The sequence below is a fragment of the Leptidea sinapis genome, chromosome 32 (assembly GCF_905404315.1).
Source record: "Leptidea sinapis chromosome 32, ilLepSina1.1, whole genome shotgun sequence".
NCBI classification, from domain to species: Eukaryota; Metazoa; Arthropoda; class Insecta; order Lepidoptera; family Pieridae; genus Leptidea; species Leptidea sinapis.
The window spans coordinates 7,176,791-7,198,358 of record NC_066296.1 but is presented as its reverse complement, the minus strand read 5'-3'; the positions used below and the strand labels follow the sequence as shown (position 1 = coordinate 7,198,358).

General features: G+C 37.0%; 1 long non-coding RNA gene across 1 annotated transcript; it reads left to right on the top strand.

Annotated features, from left to right (window-relative positions):
• Positions 1-2,885: 2,885 nt before the first annotated feature.
• On the top strand, positions 2,886-4,750 carry LOC126974517 (uncharacterized). The gene is made up of 3 exons (XR_007731537.1): positions 2,886-2,918; positions 3,549-3,606; positions 4,667-4,750. It is a non-coding gene; the product is annotated as an uncharacterized LOC126974517 (long non-coding RNA).
• Positions 4,751-21,568: the final 16,818 nt, after the last annotated feature.

Genomic DNA, 21,568 nt, shown 5'->3' with positions numbered 1-21,568 from the left:
TAATTACTTACAAATAAACACAGCATGCACAGAAGTAATTAATTTTAGGTATTATATACAATAAGTTAAAAATTAAACATTTTTTTTTAAATTAATAAATGAGTTATACACAGTTACATCAATTTTACAATTATAATATTATTAAAGATTACCAATGATGCTGCAAATGGTCTTGCGGAATTTGGCTAAGGAATCAGCAAATATGTCAATATCAGCTACGCTATAAGAATTTAAATTTTACATAACCGTGGGACTGGGGAATTGGTACCTAGGATCGTTCGACGAAGTGGAGGACAAAGTGGAGTAATAGGCTTACGCGGAATTCTTACTGGTACTCTTAGACCAAATTTATTTAGCTATTCGGGACAAAAATTCGCAATACTTTGAACAAGAACACCGTGTTTGATTACAGGTATTTCTATCTCAAAAGATATTTACGCGAGGGTGGATCAGGGATTGGAAATAAATACTCCGCTTAAAGGAACGAGTCTTTATTTGCGTTCACTTTTCTGAACTTGCACTTCGCCGGTCCGCTGCTGTTTTTCTTGTAGATGGAGGTACCTTCAACGCATAGTACCGCTTATATAGCCCCCGTATTGTTCCATTTTCAAAATGATTCTCTTCCATTCCATCTTTAAATTTAAATTGTACTATAAATTTCTTATAACTATTTTGTCCTGCTTATAAATGTTCCATCCTTTTTTGTCTGTTCGATTTGATCCTGAACTTACTAGAAATTTCCTTTAACTTTAAAAAACCCAAAAAATTCCATACACTGGTAGGTGAATCGAACCCGGGTGGGTCTACAGCGTCTGAATTAAACACTTTTCCGCTGAGCTACGAGTATTGTTGACGGAGCTGTCCAAATTATCTTTGCCTTGAAGTTTGACAACTCTCGTCATGTACGTCGAAGCGTTGCTACGCGACAATATATAGGTCCCGAATAAGTAAACACCAACATATATTCTTACATATTCTCACGGACGAGTAAAATACGAAGGACTCTGTGTCACCTTAAATAACAGTGAGGCACCAAAACAAGCCGGTAAACGTGTATACTTACACTAATACAAGCCGATCGGCCGCCATTATGAGATTTGCCATCGTCTGTGACAGATCGGTTTGCATCGCAATAAAATATTTTAAAAATGCCGTCGTGCGTTGTGAAAAAGTGTAAAAACAGTACTATAAAAGTATTTGTGGATATATGATTATTTAAGGGGGAAAAAATTGTGTATTTGGTATACCCCGTAACCGCACAAACACTAGCATAAAGGTGCTTCACTTGCTAATATCACGGCGCGGAGTCCTTCTTTTTTTACTAGTCCGTGCATATACTTTGTAATATTCCGATCCATTCAGTAGTTAAGTATAACTTATAGTATAGTATAGATTAAGAGGAAATATTAGGTGGGGACACTAGGCCTCTGTTTGCGGATAAGATAAAAATCTGCTGTACTATAGTAAACTTTGTTTGTCAAAGAACCTTTAATATATTTCTTGAATTTATGCTCAGTGGATCCAAGTATACTATTGTAAAATGGTATACTTGGATCCAATGAGCTGATAATTGTAGTATGGTATACTATTGTAAAATTGATTTCCCAGACCTATGAAGGAGTCCTCAATCTAGGTAACTTATTAACTGGCACGTACAGTTTATTTTTCTTTTTGAATTGAATGAATTCAAATCACAATTTTCTTGAATTCGGTACTATTTTTTCTGACGTACATTATATTCATACACATGTATTGAGAGGGAAGTGTTAGGATGTTTATCAACTTTGATGTTACCTGAAGCGAGTCTTTTGGTCGCATATTATAAATTGCTCTTATAGCCCTCTTTTGGAGCACAAATATTCTATGAAAATCCGCAGCATTTCCCCACAATAACAAACCGTATGACATAATGCTATGGAAGTACGCAAAATAGACGAAACGATCTGTATTCACAACAGTCACCTTTCTCAGTCTATTTGCAAAGTTACTGATATATCCCACTGTAATATAAAGCAAATTATATTAATCTTAATTAAAAATAATTTTGATATAGGATTAAAAACCAAGGAGAAAACAGTCGAGAAAGTATTTATGGAAAAATGGCTTCTAATGGTTGCCTAGCATGCGCGGTCTCACCTTGACGAATTAGGAAGCGCTCGTTTTGCAAGAAATTTATTGCCCTGCATTGCCATTTTGTAAAGTCAATGTTCTGAATCTGCTGGTCTTAAGGAATAGAGTCATCATCTCTACCATAAAGGTCGGCAACTGCTGTGAATGTTCATTGGTGCTTGCCTCACCAGTCCCAACCACGACCGTGTCCATCCTCTTGACCGTGTTCGCCCTCTATTATAAAAAAAAATACTTACCAGACGCAGCAATTTCACGAACTGTGATCCGAAACAGCGGTTTATAATGACTAATAGACAGGTGTAAAGAGTGTTTTTGACTAATAGTTACCCCATTCACAAAAGCGTATATTTTAAAAGTCCGGAAACGTTCCTTGTAAAATTACTAATGTGAAAAAAGGGTTGGGCGGTGTAAGTTAGGCCCAGAGTTGTCATCAGAAGCACAAGCAACAAGTTACTCTATTCCATAAAATAATGTACAATAAATCAAATGTAGCTGGTTTAATTTTTGCAATAAACACACACCATTTGCTTCGAGATATTTACTGAAGCCATTGGACCGGTGAAAAAGTCATTATTAAATGTAATGCTTCACAACACCAATATAAAATTGGTCAAAACCGAGGGCAAACATATTGCAAATTGTTCATGATATTGATATATTATCGAAGGCAAGGATGATTGCTTCACCGGCTTAATTGCGGGAAACCGTGTAGTATAAATATTATTCAGGATTCGGAATTAATCACACTTCGTCTACAGTACAGAAGTAAAATGAACTCCTACATTACTGTAAGTATTACTCCAACAATAAATAGTTATATTATCAAAACTGATAAGTTTACTGATTCTTTTTGAAAATCAGATTCAAAACCAAAGGTACTTGAAATCTTTTTGAGTGAATTTCATTTGTCTGTTTATACTATATGTGATTTGCTAGTAGCTTTAACTTAAAGAAATGTTTATTAGTAAACGTTTCATACATTGTGATTAATATATTTTGACATGTCTTAAAAGTTAACATTGGATATTTTTGATCAAATTGGGACTCAGTATTTCTTATTAATTTTAGTAGTGACCGGAGTAGACAGAGGGGATAGACATTCATTAACTATAGTCTTCCAAATTACTCTGGCTTCTTATGCTTTTATCTGGAATACCTTTTTCATGGAAGCTGATATGATTTTGACATGTACTTTCACCTTTTTCAACAGTACTATCAACATTCATCTTCAAGGTTGTTTGTGAAATTTATCTACATTCAACAGCTAATCAGCATCCTCTGCCCACCAGTTCTGCATTTTATTCTCAATAACTATCACTGTCTCTTCTTCAACTCCATACAGCGCTCTCATTTCACTTCTACCATCATCTATTTATGTTGAAGCCTTAATAGTATTAATAATTTTTAAAACATTTCAGTTGGCTTGCCTGTTGGCCGTTGCGGCAACGTCTCATGCCTACGGCCTTGGGGGATACGGTAAGTGTGAACTAAGTGTAAAAATACCATATTAATTTAACGTAGGAACGTTTTTTTACACAATTGATATTAATATTAGCAAATTGCGAAGTATTGAAGAGGCATTCCAAAGTGTAGTGACACATATAAGAATGTAGCTACAGTTGAAATTAAACTATTTTTTTCCCTAAATCTCGGAATCGTCAATCAGAATTTTATAAATACACCTTCTAACTTGATTCTTACCAGGGTTACATCAGCTCAATTCAACTTTATTACTAAATAATAATAATAGTCTGTGGGTACAGCGTAAACTGCACATTATATAATAACAAATCATAAATAGTTTTTATATAGATTAAATTTTTCCTTTTTCGTTCTTCCTTTATTTTCATTGATACAGCTACAGTATTAAAAATATGAATAGATATAAACAACCCATTTATTAACATAATTTATCATATCGTACAAACCTTTGGAACCGATAGTATTATTGTCTTGCTTTTTGGTAAGACTTTTTCCACATTGTCTGATTTTATTTACTGGATCAATTTGCACCTGACACTTTCTTAATGTCGTCTTCCCATCTGCGACGCTGTCTACCCTTTTGTTCTTTTGTTTTATCTTTGCTACCTTTGTCGCTTTGACTTTTATCATACATCATTATCTTGTAACTAATTCTAGTAGACATCATAAGATTTTTCAATAGCTTGAAGGGTAAATGTATACACTTTTATAATCAAGTCTCAGCCATTGTTCAGGCATTATCTATTAATAAATTTAAATTTTTTTCCTAAAAAATAGCTCTGTTGTAAATCTTACTACTCCACAGCTATCTAAGTGATCGGACAATATTTTATAACAATAACAATGAAAGTTCAATATTGTATATTTTATTTAAAAAAAATAAAAAAAAAATGCTGGGAAAGTTTCTTGCGCCGGTTCTACTCTTTCAAAGCGCCATTTATTTCCGATGCGGTAGTAGTATCTAGTATTTTACAAATGACATCAAGAAGAGTTCTAAAGGAATCAATTTTGAGAATATTTATACCTTTTATTATATTAATAATGTTGTTTTCAGTTCCAGCACCAATAATATCAGCACCGATAATTGCGCCAGCTGCGTATTCCTACTCCAACTTGTACAAGGCAGCCCCGATTCCCGTGATCCGCACTTCGTACGTCCCCACTGTCCCAATCGTGAGGCCTATCCCCATCGTGAGGACTGTCCCCATCGTTAAGACCGTGGTCGCACCTGTCTCACTCGGCTATGGAGGATACGGTTTAGGAGGATACGGTTACGGTGGATACAAGAGCTATGGCGGACACGGATACTAAGTAGACGAAGAATACTCTCAAACTATCTCTTCTTCTGATTGGCTGAATAAAACTAATTATTTCTACTTTTTGTTTAATTTTAATACTTCATTTTGTTGTTATAATAATACATCCTGCATCCATCCGATCTCAAAGTTTTGAAACCAAAAAATCTCCCTTTGAGGACAAAGCAGAAGAGACCACCTCATGTTAAGTGACCACCGCAACGCACTCTCTTGTACTACCGTAGAAATAAAAAAAACTGCCATGTAGTAGGACATTTTTAAACTTTGAATTATACTTAATGAAATAATATTCTCTTAGTTAATATTGAAACAACAATATGGCTCAAATTATTATTATTAGTTATAAGTAATAATACTGCTACATCGAGAAATCTATTGCACCAAAGTATACAGGGTGGCCCACCCAAACCGGTCAGTATAGGGATTTTAAAATATGTAAGAGATAGAAGAATATCTTCTAAGGAACCACGATATCGATTTTAGAGAAAACAAAAACTGCGTTCATAGATTTTCAAAAAAAAATCATACACGACTCGGAAATCGAACCTGGTCATTTTAGAAAAAAAATACATTTTTGTTTTATTGCCACATTGATAGTGTAGGTTGTAAGAAGTGATTGTTGCGATGTAACCTTATGTCTAAAATTAAAAGAAATTTATTGTATGTATGTGTGTTTGTATGTATGTACGTAGTGTAAATGTTTGTGTGCATATATGTTTGTGTTTGTATCTGTTTGTGGAGTGTGTTTGTGATTGTGTAAGTGGTGTATGTCAGTCCGTCAGTCAGTCCGTGTGTGAGTGAGTGTAGTGAAGCGATTACAGGACGAGGACTAACGTCTCGTCGGGTATCAAAACAATGTGTGGTGTATCTAGGGTGCGGGCCGCTGGCCATCGTCAGAGCGACGAGTGCCAGTGGTTTGCGGTGGTGAAATTAGCAGGGTCAAAAGAACTGCCCGATTTAAACAAAGGTATAACTTTGCTGTATTTCATGAGGTCAGGGAACACACCCTCATCTATGCATTCATTAAATATTATTGCTAATTCAGGTGCTATAACGTCAAGTATGTATTTTACAATATTAGTCGAATGGCCCCATAGGTCTTTTGTATTTTTTAGGTTAATTAATTTGAAGATTTTTATTATATCGCTACCTGTAACATACTTAAATTTCAAATCAGTGGAAGATACTGGTACGTGTAATTTAAGCATATCATATGCTGCTTTTGGCGAAGTGTTAAGGTCTTTGGTCGTGACAATCGGGATTTCGGAGAAGTACTTATCCAATTCATTTGCAATTTCTATTTCCGAATTTATAACGCGATTATTAATATTTAAACAGATAGAGGTGTTACTGCAATTCGATCTACCAGTTTCATTATTAATTACACTCCAAGTCGCTTTTACTTTATTATTACTGTTTTTAATTTTATCTGCAATGAAACGTGTTTTCGCTTCATGACAAACTACTTTAAAGAGATTGGAGTATTTTTTTCATATATTTTAAATTCTTCACTATTATTGTAATGTTTCTCATAATAAAGGTCATATAAGCGTTTACGACTTTTGTGGATACCCATTGTTGCCCAATCATTAAAACAATGTTTGTTGTTTACTGTCACCGTTACTGGAGTAAAAATCCCGTCAAATTCCTCACAGAAGGAATTGAAGACTAAGTTATAGTGAAAATTAGCAGTTTCACCACAGTGTAAAAATGGTATCGTATTTACCAAATTATTCCTAAACCTCTCAAGACGGCTACCCGTAACTGGTATAATCGTCACCTTCTTTGGTCTGACATTCTCCAATCTTGTATTTACTTTTATAAGTTGCCCACTATGGTCGGACTGAAGATTATTAATTATGAGTTTACTAGTAATAGAAACATGTAAAAATATTATCTAAACAGGTTGCTGTTGTAGAAGTGATTCTAGTAGGTTCCCAAAACACATTGAACAAATTAAAACTTTGAAATAAATTTTTAAGGCTGGTACAATTGGCCGAAGGTTCAAGCAAGTTTATATTAAAATCTCCACACACTATAATTGACTTGCTGGTTTTGCTAAATTTTGATAGTACCTCCTCCATTCTATGTTGGAATTGTTCATATGATGCAGTGGGGAGGCGGTATACACTTACAATAATAAATTGCTCTAGTTCTATACAAGCTATCTCAATTAGTTGTTCTATAGAGAGATTAACAATATCTCTTCTATTTTTACATTTTAATCTATTATTAATAATAATTAGGGAACCTCCATGTATTGCCCTACTTCTACAAAACGAACTGACTACTTTATGTTCTCTAAAACTAAACTGGAGCTGATGACTCTTACGCCAATGTTCTGTAATACATAATATATCTATATTACAGCAGCTCAAAAACAGTTCAATTTCTAATTCCTTACTTGAGATACCTTGTATATTCTGGTGAACAATATTTATGAGCTTTATATTATGATTATCCCTAGCAGTAACATTTATATTTGGTGAATGTTGCTTATTTTATGTGATATTGCAAGAGTTGTCCTCCCTTGTCAAATAACTTAATTTAAATTAATTGAAGAAAAATCTTCATTGTTATATTTTTGTACATTAGTACTAATACATTCCCCAATAGAGGCATGTTTATTAAATAATACTACAGAGGAAGTAGTTTGTTGACTAAGACTATAAGCTACTAAAGTAGCCAGCTGTCGCTTAACTCTAAATGGTAGGTATAGGTTACCATTGGTTATTTTCAGTTTATAATTAATGAATTTATTTGTGTCAAATAAAATTAAATTTTCATTGTTGTGGAATGTCGCATTATACAATGTTGAATTTAATTTAAATATTTTTCTATTTTGCTCCTGTGTCAAATCCGCGGAGTATGGAAATGTACACATCATCACTTTAGATTTTGTGTTATTGGAAATATTAATTAATTTTTCTATATTTTTAATTAGGTGCTTATTTCTAATATTATGAGAGTTATTACCAAACATTATACCTATGATAGTTTTTTCTTTTAGATTTATTTTTGGTATGGAATTTATGAGGTTATTGAAAGTTATATTGGGTTTACATATATTTATCACCTCACAATTCTTTGCAACTGCATTATTTAATAAAAGTCCAAACCCTTGGCCAATTTCGTCTGAAAGTGGGGTTAAATCGGGTGACCTCGCGGGCCATTTGATAGTTCCGGTTGTTCCAATCAATTTTTGGTGGAAATGATTATTTAAAAAATCTATGGCGATCCGACTATTGTGTGCCGGTGCTCCATCCTGTTGGAAATACACTCGTTCTCTTTCTTCTACCGACATTTCTCTCGTGACATCTAAAACATCTTCTAATATTTCGATGTACTTGAATCTGTCCAAACGTCTATCATAGATTTTAAAGAAAATAACTTTATTGAAATGAAAATCTAACTTGACGTCGTCCTTCATGCACTCGTAAGGGGTTTTGACGAGACCAATAGTGATGATTTTTGCGGTTGTAAATCCCGTTATTGGAAAATTGTGTCTCATCAGAAAATATTAAACTTTAAAAAATTTCTGTCTAAATCTATCTGCTCTTTTAACCAATGACAAAATTCGAGTCGTCTGCCGTCATCACCTGCATGTAAGGCCTGGACCAAACGTTCACTTCGATAGCACTTGAATTTGTGTTTTTTTAGAATTCGTTGAATAGTGGTACGTGAAACGCCAGGGATATTACGTTCTGCATCACGAGTGGAGGCATCTGGTGAAGCTTCGAAATACGTTAAAACATTTATTTCCATGTCAGTGTCATAACTTAGTGGACTTCTCTGTTTTCTCTTGCTTGTGTCTTGAAGCTTCCATAATTATTTAAATTCTCAACTATTTTCGGAAATATCTTGCGATTTGTTAAAATCCGTGAGGGATATTTCATACGATACCAATCTAGTGCACGGGTGCAATTTCTGTCATTTTTAAAGTAAGCTTCTAATAAATCTAATTACTCACCGTTTGTCAATGGCATATTTAGAAATTACACACAAACAAACAACACAGCACAAAGAAAATAAATCTGTAAAATAACAAATGAGAGTTAAATTTCCCGTCATTCGATCTTTTTACTGGTATACCCAGACAACATGACGATTGGTTATTGCCTACATTTTTTAACGACTTAAACCGACAACTTACATGAAACAATATCAAATAAAGCAATTTCTTTTAATTTTAGACACAAGGTTTCATAGCAACAATCACTCCTTACAACCCACACTATCAATATGGCTATAAAACAAAAATATATTTTTTTTTCCAAAATGACCGAATTCGATTCCCGAGACGTGTATGTTTTTTTTTTTTGAAAATCTATGAATGCAGTTTTTGTTTTCTCTAAAATCAATATCGTGGTTCCTTAGAAGATATTCTTCTATCTCTTATATATTCTGAAATCCCCATACTGACCGGTTTGGGTGGGCCACCTGTATATTATACCTATACAAGTATTCATGAAGAGATCGAATATTTGCGTCAATAATGCATTTTATACTTAATATTAGTTAGTACGACAGTAAGATATCCTAGAGACTATATTCGCAATGAAATTCGCTACAATCTTCTAATAATTGAACTCATATTCCTGATCACGAATGAGGTTTGCATGAAAATTTTGAATAATTTCCTAAACATTATTCCTGAACCTCTTCTGTGAATTGCTGTTCAGACTACATATGTAAATCAGTTTGAAGAGTAGATTGGCTAACAATGCTCGTCTACAAAGACAAACAGACCCAGCAAACAGTGTGTTTCAATAGCCGATTTCCATTCGTCTATTGTCTGGTTGTCTCTACTTATGCGATGTAGGGATGTTAGCACATTACCAGAGATTATCTCGTCCTTTGTATTTAATTATGAAAAATAATTCTTTATCTCTTTTTAAACATTGAATTTATATTATGCAATAAAGTTCACTATGCTTTGCACTACAGCATTTGACTGCGTACACCCTAATATAAACTTGTAAGAACAGGTGTTCGGCAAGGTTCTATTCTTGGTCCTTTTTTATTTCCTGTTATATATTTACGATGGTCGGGAGATTCGAGTGAAGTTACACACGAGAGACGAAGTGCAGATTTAAGTGATTGAAATTTAATCTCATTACACGTCATTAAGCATTGCGTAACGATGGATATCATTAACGTTGCTATATACAGCTAAAGTCCATTTAGTGAGATCTCTAGTGTTTCTCATACTGAAGGTAATAGGTGCTGAAACATGGACAGTAAAAGAACGAGAGAGATAAAAGGATTGACGCACTAGAAATGTAATATTGGAGACGAATGCTACGAGTATCTTGGACACAACGCCGCACAAACGTCTCGATACTTGAAGAACTAAGGTGAAAGAAAGGCTGTCGTCTATAGTCAGAGCGCGTATCCTCAGATACTTCGGACATATCACGCGATGTGGAGAGCATGGCATAAGGAGACTTGTAGTTCAGGGAAGGGTCAATGGCAGTAGGTCAAGTCTGGACAGACCAGATCAAAGCCCTTACCAATACTCCCCTCCACACATGTGCCAGAGATGCAACAGCCAGGGTGAACTGGCGTAGAATCGTTCGTCGTGCGACGTGACCACGACTGCTCTGTCAAGAGTAATCCGACGAAGATGAAGAAGAATACTGCTTAATATTAGATAGATCACGTTCCATCGCTAACTCCTAGTGTTTCATAAAATTTACTTTTTAAGTTCCGTCCCCGAAGTTAAAAACACCAACAGTAACCCTATTACTATAATTTTTTTTTATGAAAATAAGGGACGAGACGAGCAGGACGTTCAGCTGATGGTAATTGATGCGCCCTGCCCATTACAATGCAGTGCCGCTCAGGATTCTTGAAAACCCCCAAAAATTCTGAGCGGCACTACAACTGCGCTCGCCACCTTGAGACAAGATGATAGGTCTCATTTGCCCAGTAATTTCACTAGCTATGGCGCCTTTCATACCGAAACACAGTAACGATAATACATAACTGCTTCACGGCAGAAATAGGCGCCGTTGTGGTACTCATAATCTAGCCGGCATCCTGTGCAAAGGAGCCTCCCACTGGTAAAAAAACATGTTTTCTCCTTTTCAAAAGGTTAGAAGGGTGAAGGAAGTAAGGTCGATCATAAACCTAAAGACTGTCCATTACAACAGTAAAGATCAACTTTGAAGCACATCCGATATTATGGTTTATCGGCACGTCTACGAAACTTTATGTCACGGCTGAGTTTCCTAATTCATTTATGGTCTGTGGAGAACTTTTTATTTTGTTAGGAACTTTGCCACATTTTATTCAAAGCTGAATGAAGGCTCTAGTAAATCTAGACTAATTTAGTTTACCCAGAGCAGATCTGTAAAAGGTTCCATTAGTCTTGCTCAGTTGAATTTCTGAGCTGGTTTTGAGAGTAAAGAATCTTTCAAGTCTAACAAAGATTTTTCACGAAAAGTCAATCTTTAACCGACTTCAAAAAGAGAACCTCCTCTCAATCGGTATTTTTTATGTATGTACACCGATTACGCTGAGATCTATGATCCGATTTACGTAATTCTTCTTTAGTTCGATGCGGAATAGATGCCATTTGGTCCCATAGAAATTTTACATAGTTGGCCCAATAGTTTTAATTTTATGAGCATTTTTTAAGAAAATTTTTGTTGATGTGGATGTAGTAATTGTTTTTTGTGTACGATTTTTTTAGGAGTTTTCATTTAGGTTGATTATATATTATTAGTATATTTACTAACACTAAAAAGTAAAAAATAAAAAAAATACTTCAAAGCTGTCAATATGTAGCACATACAAATAATAGTATTTTATTAATATTAAAGGTAAAGGTCTGCATAGGATGTGTATTAAATTTTCATTAAGTAATTTAACACTTTTCAGTTTTTGAAGTCGGTTTTCTTAAACGTAGTCTTTTCTAATTACATCTACAATAATTTATGTATCTAGTTCTAATTATTTAAACGAATGCGCTATTAAAATTGTTTTTAATGACTAAGCAATGAACACGGTACATAATGAACGGTGTTAAGCGAACATTAATAAAGATAATATTTTGTTCGATGTGGAGCGGACGTATATTAATTATGTAAGCAATTGATGACGAGTTTGTCGAATTGTAAACCTGCGCTGCGAAGTTGTGATTTCGAAAGAAAAAGTTTTATTTATGAAAATAAGACTAAACTTTCCCTTCTGATGATCCTAGTGCCTGCGCCGTTGCAGTAGCCGATGTGATACTGCAGGGCATGGATATTTTTATACCAAGGTCTGTAGTACCGACCGGTGGCAGATCACAGCCCTGGTTCGATGCGTCAGTTAAAGCAGCATCTGACTGCAAAAAACAGGCGTATCGAACTTGGGTTGCGGCGCTGGACACAAAGGATCCGAACTGCAAAGACAGTTCAGACAGAAATCTGTTAGGCGAGCTCTGTTTTCGTTGGACGTCAGGAAGTCGAGTGGGCAGGATGGCATTTCTCCAATCGTGCTTAGAACGTGTGCCCCTGAGTTGACGCCGGTGCTAAAGCGTTTATTCCGGCACTCTTATTCCAAAGGCGTAGTCATGGAAATCAGCCCTTGTCCATCCGATCCCAAAAAAAAGGAGACAGTTCGGATCCGGCAAACTACAGGCCTATTGCTATTACCTCCCTGCTCTTAAAAATCACGGAGAGCATAATCAGCCGCCAGTTCTTGGTATATCTAGAAGTTGATCAACGACCGACAGTACGGCTTTCGCCATGGTCGGTCGGCAGGAGATCTTCTGGTATACCTAACACATAGATGAGCGGCGGCTATTGAAAGCAAGGGGCAAGGCCTGGCAGTTGGCCTGGATATAGCGAAGGCCTTTGATCGTGTATGGCACAAGGCGCTCCTCTCTAAACTTCCATCATTTGGGCTTCCCAAGAGCTTGTGCAAGTTGAACTCCAGCTTCGACACTGGGCGCAGCATACAGGTCATTGTCGGCGGATATTGCTCGAACCCGAAGCCCGTGAATGCTGGAGTGCCCCAAGGCTGTATGCTATCTCCTACGCTGTTTCTTCTGCATATCAATGATATGTTGGACACCTCCAACATGCATTGCTATGCAGATGATAGCACTGGTGATGCCGTATACACGGGCCATGCAGGTCTCTCTCGGGAAATAGTCGACCAGTGCCGGGAGAAACTTGTATCTTCTATCGAGTCCTCTCTCGAAAAGGTCGCGGAATGGGGTAAATTGAACCTTGTCCAATTTAACCCCCAGAAGACTCAAGTTTGCGCGTTTACTACTAAAAAAACCCCATTTGTCGTATCACCGCTCTTCGACAACACTTCCCTTAAAGCCTCGCCTAGTATCGGAATACTGGTTCTCGAAATCTCGAGCGATTGCCAATTTCGTGGCCATCTGGAGGGCAAAGCCAAATTGGCTTCGAAGAAGCTGGGCGTCATCAATAGAACACGGCAATACTTCAAGCCGGCCCACATTCTAGCGCTCTACAAAGCGCAGTTCCGGCCACACATGGAGTATTGCTGTCATCTCTGGTCTGGCGCACCCCAGTATCAGCTCGATCCATTTGACCGAGTGCTACGCAGAGCAGCTCGAATTGTAAGGGACCCAGTGCTCTGCGAAAGGCTGGATCACTTGGCGTTGCGTAGAGACGTCGCCTCATTGTGTGTCTTCTACCGCATTTATCACGGGGAGTGTTCCAATGAGCTGTTTCACCTGATTCCTGCCGCCGAATTCCACCTTCGCACGTTACGCCACAAGTTAGGATATTATCCCCACCATCTGGATGTGTGGCGGTCCTGCACAGTGCGGTTATCAAGGAGCTTTCTTCCTCGTACTACAATGCTGTGGAATGAGCTTCCTTGTGCGGTGCTTCCGGGATTATACGACATGGATACCTTCAAAAAAAGCGCGCACACCTTCCTTAAAGGCCAGCAACGCTCTTGGTGATTCCTCTGGTGTCGCAAGAGAATGTGGGTGGCGGTGATCACAAAAAAAAAGAGGCGAAACGACCAGGACCTATGCCCTGCCCATTACAATGCAGTCCTGCTCGGGATTCTTGAAAAACTCAAAAATTCTGAGCGGCACTACAACTGCGCTTCTCACCTTAAGACAAGATGTTAAGTGTCATTTGCCCAGTTACTTCACTAGCTACGGCGCCCTTCAGACCGAAACACAATAATGTTTATTAATGCAAAAATAAGCGCCGCTGTAGTACCCATAATCTAGCCGCCATCATAAGTTTAAAAATTCGTATATTTCTACCGCCTGGAATAAAGGTACTCGAATAAAAACGCGCAACCAAAAATACAAATTTATAACATATATTGCCAGCGGGCATCGAATCCACAACTCGTTGACCAAGAGGCAGACACTCAACCAAATAGTTCAAAATTTTAAAACATTTAGAGGTCCATAATACATCGGTAACTAATGAATCTGAATTCTATTAGTTAGGTTAGGATAGGATCCTGTTGCTCTGAGAACGGCTTAATCACTTGGCATTTCAAATTCAAATTCAAATATTTTTATTCAAAATAGGATTCAAAATTACTTATTGAACGTCAAAAACTACCACCTATTCAAAAGAGACTGCCTCAGACCTGAGAAGAATGGGCGCAAGAAACTCAGCAGGCTTTTTTTTATTATAAAAATATGGAGTACAATGTGATATCGCACAATAAACATTTATAATTAATGAGCCTGAGGGTTTTCGCTTTATTCCCAGTCCGAGGTGTCATTGAGAAAATAGTTCATGCTATAGTAACCTTTCCCACACAAACGTTTTTTTACAATTATTTTAAATTTCGTAACACATTTGTTTTGTACATTTTCTGGGTTCATATTGTAGAAGCATATGCATCGCCCATCTAAAGTCTTACTAACTCGACCCAACCGAGTAGTAGGCATAACACGTTTATGTTTGTTCCTCGTGTTAACATTATGAATGGCACAGTTTCTAGAAAATTCCTCAATGTGCTTATGAATATACAGAACATTATCAAAAATGTATTGAGAAGCAACAGTCAAAATGTTTATTTCTTTTATTGCATAGAGACGTCCGCGTCGCTTCATTAAGGGTCTACCCTTAATGAAGCGAACATGTATCACGGGGAGTGTTCCGAAGAGTTGTTTAAACTGATTCCTGCCCCCGAATACCACCTTCGCACGACACCTCCCAAATTAGGATATCATCCTCACCATCTGAATGTGTGGCACTCCTCCACAGTGCGGTTTTCATGGGTCTTTTTTCCACGTACAAAGAAGCTGTGGAATAAGCTTCCTTGTGCGGTGTTTCCGGGATAAAAAGTGCGTACACCTTCCCTAAAGGCCGGAAACACTCCTGTGATTCCTCTGGCGTTGCGAGAGAATGTGGGCGGCGGTGATCACTGAACATCAGGTGACCCGTATGCTCATTTGTCCTCGTCTTCCATAAAAAACTAAATTATTTATCGACTTATATATCCTTATTTATCGCCAATAATCCATAGGAGCACTATATTCTGTATATAAACCGTACATTTCCTTCACTCACGGCATTTTCTCTTAAGTTTACTTTCAGCGACCTAACTAAGATCCTCTTTCACTCTCTAAGTTCTCCGACAAGATAGTCCGACCAAATTAGAACATCATCCCTTCCATCTGGATGTGTGGCAGTCAAAAGTCATTTCCTACATTTTAGTTTAGTTAACTTACTCCGCGCTACGGCCTTATAGCGACCGACCGGACGCGCGTTCGTATGATCGTAATCAACAATTCGTGTTCTGGCATGTTCGAATATCTTAATACATAATATAAATCCAGTGTCCTGCAGGCCTACCATGAACTCGTATTGCGATTCAATTGACAACCTATAATGAACTGCTTTGCTATTTCGTACCACGACGTGATTAGAGCTATCTAATTTAGGTTGACGTCAAATCAACAGATTAAATCACAATGATGTCAATTGAATATCAAAAATGATATCAACTGAATCGCAAACTGATTTAGTTGTTTTCTTCATTCGTACCATGAGGTGTTATTTCAACCTAAACTGGATAACTTATTTGTCAAAGTGACCGATTCGAAAACAGTTGCTACTTCCCTAGAGGAACGTGAATCGTTTTGTAAATAACTTTTAAAAAATAGTGAAAACATAGAAAAGAAAATTTTTATTCATTAATGATGAGATGAGAATACTTTATCGGACTTTTGTATGTAAATATGTAAGAATAATAAGAATGTAAATACTAAAGACGAGGCAGTAACATCGTGTATTATAGTTTATTTTTCTTTTGTTTTTCTTTTTGAACAGGTTGTTTGACATTTGTTTTCAAGTTTTAAATTTAAAAATACCTATTATTATAAGGCTAGAAGCGCCCCTATATTTTGTCATTATACTTGATCTCCATTTAATCTCTATTAACAGCTCAGATCAATTCTGAATCTATCTCGTATTGATAGTCGAGGCTCGAAGATTCAGGAAACGGCTATAAACGGGAAAGTAATTAAGCGATCCCGAAGATTCTTGGCAGCTTCAGGTAATGCAGTAATTAAATTCCGCTATGCTTCAATATTTTCATCGTTAACATTTATTCTTTGATTTTTTATCCAAGCTGTTTTATACAAAAGAGATATTATGAAATCGTGTGTGATAAGACAATATCTATATCATTTTATATATTTACAATCAGCGCCCCTCCCTAAAATATGATCGAGGGAGGCAATGGCTGGCCCATGCGTCATACTCGTGAACGGGCGCTACTTGTGGTGGTAGGATGATTCTGTAAACCAGATCAGAAACTCTACTTCAGATTCTTAAAAGTTTAGATTATGGGTACCACAACGGTGCCTATTTCTGCCGTGAAGCAGTAATTTGTAAGCATAACTGTGTTTTGGTCTGAAGGGCGCCGTAGCTAGTGAAATTACTGGGCACAGGAGACTTAACATCTGATATCTCAATGTGAGGAGAGAAATTGTAGTGCCGCTCAGAATTTTTGGGTTTTTCAAGAATACAGAATGGCATTGCATTGTAATGGGCAGGGCGTATCAATTGCCATCAGCTGAACGTCCTGCTCGTCTCGTCTCTAACTGTCATAAAAAAATGCTGGGCCCACACCTGCGTCAATCGTTACGAAGCTTCGTGATATAGCATGATAGACGCAGATGTGACCGGCCATTATTCGGGCTGCATTTACGTTATCGCGCGGGAGTCAGTACATGAAGGGGGAAGTACAATACACTAACAGAACAGTATGGTATGGTATGGTATAGGGGCTCCTGTATCCGCAATTAAACTAGTATGGGTCCATTTTGCGTGCAGTAATGGCCAGTTACTCCAACCAGCCCAGCTCCTTCCAGAAGTTCAGAACATTCCTGGGGTGCTCGCAGACTTCCTGGAGTGACCCCGTACTGGTTAAGGTTTTTGCCCGTTGGTTAGCCACCCCCGGCCACATTCCAGGATTACGAGCGACCGTTTCGTCCTTGGCCAGACAGCCGCTGCACTTAGGACTGTCCGTTACGCCGATTGTGAAGAGGTGTTTGTTTAGTGATGTGTGACCTGTTAGGGTGCCCACCATTATACGGATGTCATGTCTGTTGAGGCTGATAAGTCTACGTGTCAGTTTAGGCGACAGTGCAGGTATCGCCTCTTTCGACTGTCTACAGCTTGAGACATTCATCCATCGTGTTGTGTAGGTCGTTGGTGAGAGAGCGTATCCATGAGCGCATTTGGCTGAAGGGGAGTGGAAGAAGTGGCAATGGAGCAGTCACTAGATTTGCCGATGCTCGCCTTGCAAGCTCATCCGCTGCATCATTTCCCAGCGAACCGCTATGTCCCTTGATCCATTGCAGAGTTACCCGGTTATAAGAGGCAACTTGTTCCAGAGTTTGGTGACACTCGTGTATCTTCAGCGCTTTTAGTACCGCCTAACAGAACAGTACTTTATCTTCATACTAAAGCGCCCGAATCAATTCACGTACACATACACGTGATTGACTCGGCCGCTAAGCAATCTTTGAACGACAAAACTATTGAGTGCCACGCCGTACGCCGAGACTGGTCACTGCCTAAGTTAAATTAGAGAATCAATCGCAAACTTTGGCATTAGTGCTATTTTATTAGAATAATTTTTAATTATAACACTGATATTATTGCTGTATTGAGGTTTTCATTGATTGCGAAACTGAAGTGGCAGCGGGCAGGGCACATAGCTCGACGGACAGATGGCCGTTGGGGCAGTAAGGTCCTCGAATGGTGATCACGTACCGGAAGACGTAGTGTTGTAGGCAAGATCGCCGGAATAAGTTGAATGAGGGCAGCACAGAACCGATCGTCATGGCGATCTTTGGGTAGGGGAGGCCTTTATCCAGCAGTGGACGTCTTCCGGCTGAAATGATGATAATGAGCGCTTTAAGCGCGCTAGCATATCGCACTTCGTAGTGACAAAGCGTTGTTCATTCCGGCGGTTGTTCTTGATTAGATCGGACGCATGCGGATGACTAAGTATACGATATCGTTTAAATAGGAAAAATGGGGGGGGGGGGTGAAATAGTGTTGGTATTCCAATGAAAAAAATATATACTTTCTGTGCGGTATAAACGCAAAACACATGTAGAAGTATAAAAGTCAAAGTACATAGTTAAACGTCTGGAAATTATTTCGGCCATCTTGTAATCTTCGATTATTGCACGACAATGTGACCACAGGCTTTAATCGATAACTTTTTAGTGTCAAAAAGGGCGAATCTTTGGCACGCCTTACTTCATTAGATTTTAGAGGCATATTAATATTATTTTAACTGTTTTTTATTTATTTCAAGCCAATCTATTTTACCCTCCAATTTTTTTACTAAAGCATTTCATAGTCTTTTATCCAAATAGGTTTAAACTAAGCGCTTTTGAATCGTTATAAAAATATTTCATTTTAATTTTTAAATCTACTATATTTATAATTAAAATAACATATTATTATAGTAAAATACATGTTATTAGTGACGATTTTCATCTGTTATGTCCTAGATACCGTGTGCTGGTTGGTTGTGATACAAAGTGATAATTTTATAATATTTAATCGTATAATAGCCCAGTAGTATGACAACATACCTACAGTTACTTTAGCCAACGGAGAAAGACACGTCAGAAACTTTTTTATATATAACTCCAACGAATCGAGATAACCCGCAGAAAATAACACTATTTAGTTAAATTTTTATTGTCTTTACTGATACAAAAACACGGAATAATAATAATATTTTAAATAATTTACAAAAACCACATTTATTTATTGATAAATACACATACTATAAACTTGTACATCAATTATATTAAAACTATATTACAAATGTGTAATGACATGAATATAATATAATATTACATCAATTTGACTAGATATCTCAGCATTTTGATTTAATATACACACACCTGTCACTAAATTTCTTGCCTTTTTCGAATTATTGCAAGATGAATTGAATAATATAAAAAAATCTGAATCAAAAGCTCTGAATATCAAATCAGGAAAATATATTTTGTGAATAACACAAGGATTGTGAAAGCCATGAAGAAGGAAAATAAGAAGGCCAAGAAAATTTTGTGACTAGAATACATAAAGGGACGTTAAGGCTGCACATAGTGGTCGATCGACGATCAGCGCTGACGTCGGTCAAGCGTAGCTATACCAAAGAAAATATATAATCGCGTTCAGTCCAGCGCTGATGAATTGCTACGCGCGTACAGCTACGTCGCGCTACCGAGAATCGTCGGTTCGCTGACGCGCTACGGCAATAAAGCGACCGACCGGACGCGCGTTCGTATCATCGTAATGAACAATTCGTGTTCTGGCATGTTCGAATATCTTAATACATAATATAAATCCAGTGTCCTGATGTTTGTTGTGAAATCGCAATTGTACGCACAATAAAGTTTGCTCTGAGCTGAGCACTAAACGCAACATGATCAGCGCGTACGGATACGCGCTACACTCGACCGACGTCAGCGCTGAACGTCGGTCGAGCACAAAATGCAGCCTTACATCATTCTTATAATTTTAAAAGTAAAAATGAAATATTACTACAATATTACCACTATTATTCACGGGAACAGACGATTTTCATCTAACAATTAAATATTTTTTATCACCTTTTTTACGTTTAATTAAAACTGTTCAGTGTTGCATTGAGCTTTCTTTATCAAATAGTTATGTTTGTCTTAGTAACTACAAATAACATATTATACTCTAATACAGCTTCCAATACTTTAATAAGTTGAGAACCCAAAAGCCTATTGAACAAAGGTATAGTATGCAATCTGAAAAAATATAAAATGCAACCAGTATCTGTTTCAGTTAAGTAAATTAAAAAAAAAAACGGTTTTGGCGCTAGACTGATTACGATGACGTTTTGTCCGCTGCCATAGATAATAAGATCAGTGCAGACAGAAGGCTAATTTTCACAGTCCTTCCTGCGCATAAACTTCATCCATTTACGACCATAGGATGACAAAAAACGCCAAATTTATAAGACAAGCGGTCTTCAGTCCAGAAGACAATAACTATAAAGAATCTCAAGCAGCTAAATAAATTTCAAGTTCTAAGAAAAAGCCTACCCTCCCTCTGTCCCTCATTACCACCGCAAATAAAAAAATAACGAATTGCACTCCTGGAGTGCTGGCAGAAGTGAAAACTTGAATATTGACGTTGTGCATTTTTGAATATTTTGGAATGGTTATAATTTCGCACGAATTGCTTTATTGATCAGTATAAAAGTACTGGCATTTATGTGGTCAAATACAATATTCATTTATTGTACGATAAAACAAAAATGACAATTTATATTTCATAAAAAATTAACACTTCGGAACTATTACAATTATGTTACATTAAAATGTTTATCACTCTGAAAAATCAACGTGTCCTGACGCGAGTAAAACATTTCATACCCATCCCAAGAAAAGTGCTCAACGCCGCTAAAGAAGTTTTGACTTCAACATTAATAACAATAATCACATATAAATCACAAATAAAAAACTTATGAACTTTATTACAACAAACATCAAATACCATCAACATCTATTTCGATTAGTTTCCATAAATAAAGTTATTCTTTAAAAGGTATTACGTTTTAAACAGTGTATTGCTACACTTATAAAGTTGAGATCAATACTGGTAGGTAAGACTAATTTCTACACACCAATTACATCACTAAGTTGAGGAAAAAATAACATTATTATTAAGAAATATTTTAGGACGTTCACGAAATATTTTACTGTGCGCATTTTATTATTATATTAAAGGTTAATTATTATTAATGATTTTAAAAGGTTATCACAACATAGTTATGTGTTGGCAAAAGCATAAGACATATATACATACTAGTATGTTACTATATAAGTTATAATAGGTATACAAACATATTCCATTATGCATGGGGAACAATTATAAAATATTCGATTTTGAGTGTTTTTAATTACCCCAGTTTAAGGGTAATTAGACGTGGTCGCTAACTATGGGCCCGATAAGAAAGCTCACAGTCGCTCAGAGGGCAATGGAGAGGGCAGAGTTTCACTGCGAAATCGAATCAGAAATGAGGATATCCGTAGGAGAACGAAAGTTACCGATATAGCTAAGATGGTTGCGAAACTGAAGTGGCAATGGGCAGGGCACATAGTTCGACGGACA